Genomic DNA, 6,183 nt, shown 5'->3' with positions numbered 1-6,183 from the left:
CTTATAAATCCAAATTTCTTCCCCTCTCACTAAAACCAATTTTATAGGTATTCTTTTATATATTAGACTAATTTCAAGACAAAGTATATCCACAGACTTCTCTCCTATAGGTATCCAGAGAAACGTAAAACGAAAGTTTCCACGTGGTCTAACTACGAAAAATTGAAGTTATAAAATTTTTATTTTAGAACGGCCCCCCTCGTAGGGGGGCACGTGAGGGGGATACAACTCCAGGTGTGTGGTGGATATTTTTTATCGTGAAGGGGGACGAATGTGGATATAACGGCACTCCGATTAATAGCCTCGGAAGGTAACATTGTCAGAGCCGTGTGCACATAACGCACCCCTCACAACGTCCATCTTGTAAAGGTGACATGCGCCTGTCCCATGTAATTACCCTTTGGGATTTACAAATCGTGGGAGATACTTTGCAGTCGATGTTGTCGTGGGGTTTTTATTTAGAGACCGCGCGGTGACTCGGACTGATAAACACAAACCCGGCTGAAAAAACAAAAGAGGTTTCCCCCCGGACTGTCTTTTTCAAAATCTTGGTGACGAAATACGACTGAGTCCTAAATGATAGACAGTGTTCACCTTTATTAGGAAATCCAAGTGATATATAACGACCTCGCTTTATGAATCTACTTACATTATAGTTCATTTATTTCTGTTCCTGGCTTTAGTTAGGAGGAGGAACACGGGGAAATACCAAATGGAGTATTTGACCCTGTCTGGTGTATATGGTCACGGTGAAGAGTTAAATTACTCGTGTCAAAAGTTCTAGGTAGGTCACTATAATAGAAGTTTACTTGCTATGTAAGGGAAAACTTACAAAATTTACTGGTGACTTGGGTAGTTGAAGACTATGTTTAAGACCACACTTACATTATTAGTTACTTTCTCTCGTCGTCATAGCCTATTGTACACCCTATTACAAAAAGTTGGAAACCACAACACCTCATACTAAGAAAGTAATATTTACCTAGGTCTTATCTCGTTACGTGTAACCATATTTATCCCGAAAAATGCTTCTTTACTTATTTTGAGTCACCATAACCGTCGACACTCGGTGTCAAATGTCAGAAAAAGTTAAAAAAACAAAAGTTACAGTTACATAAAAATTCGACCAAGAAGTATAATAGACGGAACTGGCAACCTCTACGCTAAACATTTACAGAGGCGACGGTAACCGAATAATTTTCAGTTGCACAAAACCGTAGGTACCGGTTCAACCGAATATTGAAAAGACAAAGTCGTCTTGAAAAAAATCGGTTTATATACCATGATGTCATCGTCCGGAACGACAAATTAAAGTTTTGAGCTCCGATGCAACAGACGTCGATAGAGGACTTGTACACACGACGTCCAATAATCGACTCGTAGATGAAGGGAAATAAGACCGACACACTAAGTTGACGTGACTTTTGTGTGGATTGTAGGTCTCCTCGTGACGAAACACTTTATCTAAATATGTTCCAGTATGAGGGTCAATGACATGTCTTCCAGACCGCAAGAAAATTTAGTAAAAGATTACCCACCATACAATTCTCATTATACATTCGTCGAGCAACTTAGGACCCAGTTCCGGATGAGGGTGGCAAACTGCTCGATAGTTTACTTCCTAAACTCTTTTGCAGTACACCGCTAATATGCTGAAGGGACAAAGTTCCGAAAGTAAGTAGTAGTAGTAAAAGAAAGAAGAAAACGTTTAACGCACTTTCCACTCATTTCACTCAGGAAGCACTCTAATAAGTCTCCAGAAACAGTGTAGCATGTTCATTTTATAGACTCTAAGTGCGACGACGAATCTATTGCAATGCTGACTTATTATCCAAACTTGAGTTTACGTGCTGAGTGTGCCACACATTGTTTTTTCTCCTCCCTTTCTTGAAGCAACACACCCCTATTAATACAGTTACGGCTGAAGCGACCTTCGTGCACATGGAGTGCGAAATCACCGACCCTACCCAGTGACGAGTGGAGGTCTTCTGTTTAGACAATTTGTCGAGGCAAATATCGCTACCTATCAATTTTTCGGTGACCGAGCGACCAGTGCACAGCCATAGCGGTACTTCGAATTGTTGTTTTTACAGGTACAGAATTACACTCAACGGGTTTTTGTTGTGTTTTAGTTAACCCGTATTCAAGTTCAGACTTCTTGGATTAACGCAATTATTGCCAGTCCTCGCCACCATTTCTTCCGTACTTATTGGTTTATGAGTCTGTTTCCTGCACCGAGTTTCGAAGACCCTCAATAAGCGCAGAATCCGGTACCTCTCTGCGACACACGACCCTCAAGTAAGGCCTATGTAAGGTCTACAGCGCCACGCGTGACAGTTGATGCTCCTTTGTACTCTGGTCCGTGAGCCAGAGAGCTGTCTTCTTTGGAATTCCAACTGCGTCATCCCGACCTGACCATGTCCACTCCTTGTGCACTTTATTCCTCCGTAGAAACAAGCTATTCTGGTTATTTATGTGGTCCATTCCCTTCATGTCTACGCCACACTTGAAGAGACTATGTAGATCCTGTCATATAGTATTTCATACCTGTTTTTCATTTATTCTCTTATTTTTGTATAACTATAATGATCATATAAACGTGTGCCTCGGAAATAATTGTTTACATAAATGGTGACCAAAACGTTTGAGACCCACTGAGATAACACTGAGAGAGTCCTTTAGTCTCCTCAGTCTGACAGGAGAGGACTCTCCTCCACTTTGTGGTTGAAAAAACTCCTTAAATCCATTAGCGTAGCTCGCTAGCACCAGAAGCTAACAACAACGATCTCCGGTACCGGTGCGCTCTCTCTCTCGCTCGCGCACACAAAATGGCTCGTTCCACACACACACAGCCGAGCTTTAATGAAAAACAGAGACACAGACGTAATAGTACTGTACTGCATCATATTATTTTGGAATCAATTATTTTTTAATTTATGATTTTTTTTTTTTCATCTTTTTTTTTTTTTTTTCATAACCATTTTTCGTCCTGGTCTCTCGCATCCCCCCTGGCATGCATCTGCGGCCCCCAGGGGGGGGCGCGCCCCCCACTTTGAGAACCACTGGCATAAAGGAAGCATGTACAGGTTTAATAACACTGTCTCGCTCAGATGTATTTGTTAATATGGTACTATACTTTAAGTGTGGACTGTGGTTCAATCACATGCAATATGAAAGGTACATTATGGTTAAACCTTTTAACTTTCAATAGAAACCCCACAAAGATCTAAAATCTACAGAATTAGGTATCACATTGTTGTAATGAGTTAAATATTTGTTTCTAATATTTTACTCTAAAGTAAAGTTTACTTTAAAGTAGTGCAAATGTCGAGGATAACATTTATTTATGGTGACAGCAGTGCATGGAGATGCATTGGCCGATAGCTACCATGAACTTTGCTACATTTGGGTTTCAATTGTCTTGTTTGTCACTTTTGGTTTTCTTAGAAAAACACAGCATCTTCCAGCCACACATCCAGTCAGTCAGACCGGCACACCAAATACTGTCACCGACCAATCCAGGAAGAGAGGGAAAAGAGTCCAGAGAGAAGCTAAGCTAACCCAGCTAGGTCCTGAGGTTATTTCACTACCCAGCCTGCTGCTGGGCGATGTCTGGTCGCAGAAAAATAAAGTTGAGTATCAGGACTGTGTGACTCCATCATGGCATCCCAGATCTAGCTGGTCACTTAATGTGCGGACCTCAGGACAGGACTCAGGTGACATAAGAGGACAGAGCTCTGTGTCTGCATCTATCATGGATGGTGCGCTAACCTCAAAGTAGATTGACAAGTTTAGTTTAGTTTTAAAGACGCCAGCCATATCTGCTAAGAGAATTTAACATTGTTTTTCTTCAGGCATGCACTACAAGTACTACTGTTGTCATTAGGTTCTTTCCTGTCATGTTTTTTTCATAGAAGCACTACTACTACAACTGCATCTCGGTGTGCAGCCCTGTGTTGCATAATGCAAACACTAAGCGCTCCATAATGAAACAAACTTTGACCATGACATTGAAAATGCTGAAAACTTTGCATTCCTGTCAGCATCCAGCCTGCATAAACACAAAGGATCAAGCGTGATCTTGACTTTTAGAGGTTACTAATACCCAGGTGTAGTGTAAAAAAATACTCAGCCTTGATGAATCATTCTGTCAAGTGAAAAGCCGGTGTGTTAAACATACAGCCACACATAAATAATAAAACTGTTGATAGCTTCTTGTTTTGGTGGATTACTTTGAATGTAGACATGTGGCTTACACATTGAACATTATAAACTCCATGTCACAAGGCTAAGTTAACACACATGCTGCTCTGATATTAAGAATGCATTTTAACTTGCACTTAGTCCCTTCATAAATGACTGGCACCCAAAAAGGCAAATGTAATATTTAAATCACCAAAAATGATGTTACCTAAAATATTCAGGATGTTCCTTTAAAGCATAAACCGCATATAGAATTATGATAATGCGCATGACGTCAGAGGATTCATTAAATATGTATAGCCCCTGCACATATCTTCACAACTTCTTGAAAGAAAAAATGAAGGCTGAGCATCAAAATCCTATTTGGAAGCGAGCAGAAAAATCCTGCTGGTGAGTTCTATGGACACGGGACTTTTTATCTCACAGTCGACACGCATCAGTGAGAAGGAGGATACAGATGGGCGTCAAATTCTCCTCGGGTTCGTTTGTTCTCAGTGTTTGATCCACTTCAGGTCACTTAAGAAAAACTTGTTTAAAGGAGGACTGAGACATTTCTTCCCTTGGAAGCTGCTTTAATTGTATTCTGCTCCAAGTTTCTCGCACACTTCAGCAGCTGAAAAGGAATAATGCGATTTATGCGCAGTTGATGCATCAGCGAAGCCACCCCTATCCTCTAATGCCAGTCTGCCTGACTTTAGAACCTATAGTATTGCAACCAGTATTGCCAGACAGCACACCAAGAGAGGAGGAAGACTCCGATGGAAAATCATGCAGCACTTTGAACCCATGGAGACATGGCACATAGGTTCCTCTCATCTACGAACAGATTCAGCGCCAGATTCGCCTTCATATTCACTGTGTCTTTATCCTGCACATATTTATGCTACAGTATTCTTTTTTGTCGCAGCACAGTTATGACAAACCGGGGTTACGAGGGGAGAAGATGCCCGCCGAGCAAGAACGCAGGAGGGAAGAAACTTCTTGGGAAATTAGACAATTGCGCTTCGCTGGAAGTCAGGTCCGCTCTGGATGGGTCCACTGCCCCGCGAGGATACAGCGATCTGCGTGATATTAAAGCCACTGCCTCGTCTGGTCACTCGGATGACATGAAGTTAACAAACATGAGTGTTGCCCAAAAATATGGGAATAAGAAGCTGCCTAATGCGTTAATAGTCGGTGTAAAGAAAGGCGGTACCAGGGCGGTGCTGGAGTTCATCCGGATACATCCAGATGTGCGCGCACTAGGAACTGAGCCGCACTTTTTCGACAGAAACTATGACAGAGGGCTGGACTGGTACAGGTGAGGAACACGTGGAATAAACTTATTTGTCATGTTTCTGAGACAGATGCACTTGTCTTGATATATTATTTGCATAAATACTCTGATTTCGACAGTCACCCGGTTCAGTGCAGTCACTCCTCTGCTCTGCTGGGCAGGGGGACTCATGGGATATGTGAGGTCCAGACAATACTATGTCCAAATGTTTATTTAATCCGTTTTTTTTTCACCTTTCTGCAAGTCAAAGCACTTGTTAGTCATAAAGTTGTTTTAAAAAGGATTTAAGTAGCCCATAATTCAATTTAAAGGGGCACGTTTTGCTGTAATTGTATTCATATAAAGCAGGGGTGGGGAACCTCCGGCCCCCGGGCCGTATACGGCCCGCGAGACCATTTGGTACGGCCCTCGAGGTAATTTATAAACACACGCAAAAAATAAAAAAATTAAAGAAATCTAGACTGCAAAAAAATTAAAAAAGTGAGTGCCTGTTTTTCCTGGCCAAGGTCAGGGTCCTTGAACACAACACGAGCCTAACGTGTCATCACGTGGTATATGTTTCGTCTGACAGGGGTGCAGTTCTGAAGGAGAGCATCAGAACGTCGCTTCGGCACTTCCAAAAATTGCAGTACCCCAGTGGCGGCCGGCCCATAGGGGCGCTAGGGGCGGCGCCCCACCTCTTCCCACATACAAAAAAATATTTA

General features: G+C 42.1%; 1 pseudogene; it reads left to right on the top strand.

The window, feature by feature from the left end:
• The first annotated feature begins 4,809 nt into the window (after positions 1-4,809).
• On the top strand, positions 4,810-5,507 carry LOC104965851 (heparan sulfate glucosamine 3-O-sulfotransferase 2 pseudogene; annotated as a pseudogene).
• Positions 5,508-6,183: the final 676 nt, after the last annotated feature.

This window comes from Notothenia coriiceps, unplaced genomic scaffold, assembly GCF_000735185.1.
Source record: "Notothenia coriiceps isolate Sejong01 unplaced genomic scaffold, NC01 NC01_scaffold00037246, whole genome shotgun sequence".
NCBI lineage: Eukaryota > Metazoa > Chordata > Actinopteri > Perciformes > Nototheniidae > Notothenia > Notothenia coriiceps.
This window is presented reverse-complemented; position numbering and strand designations above follow the sequence as displayed.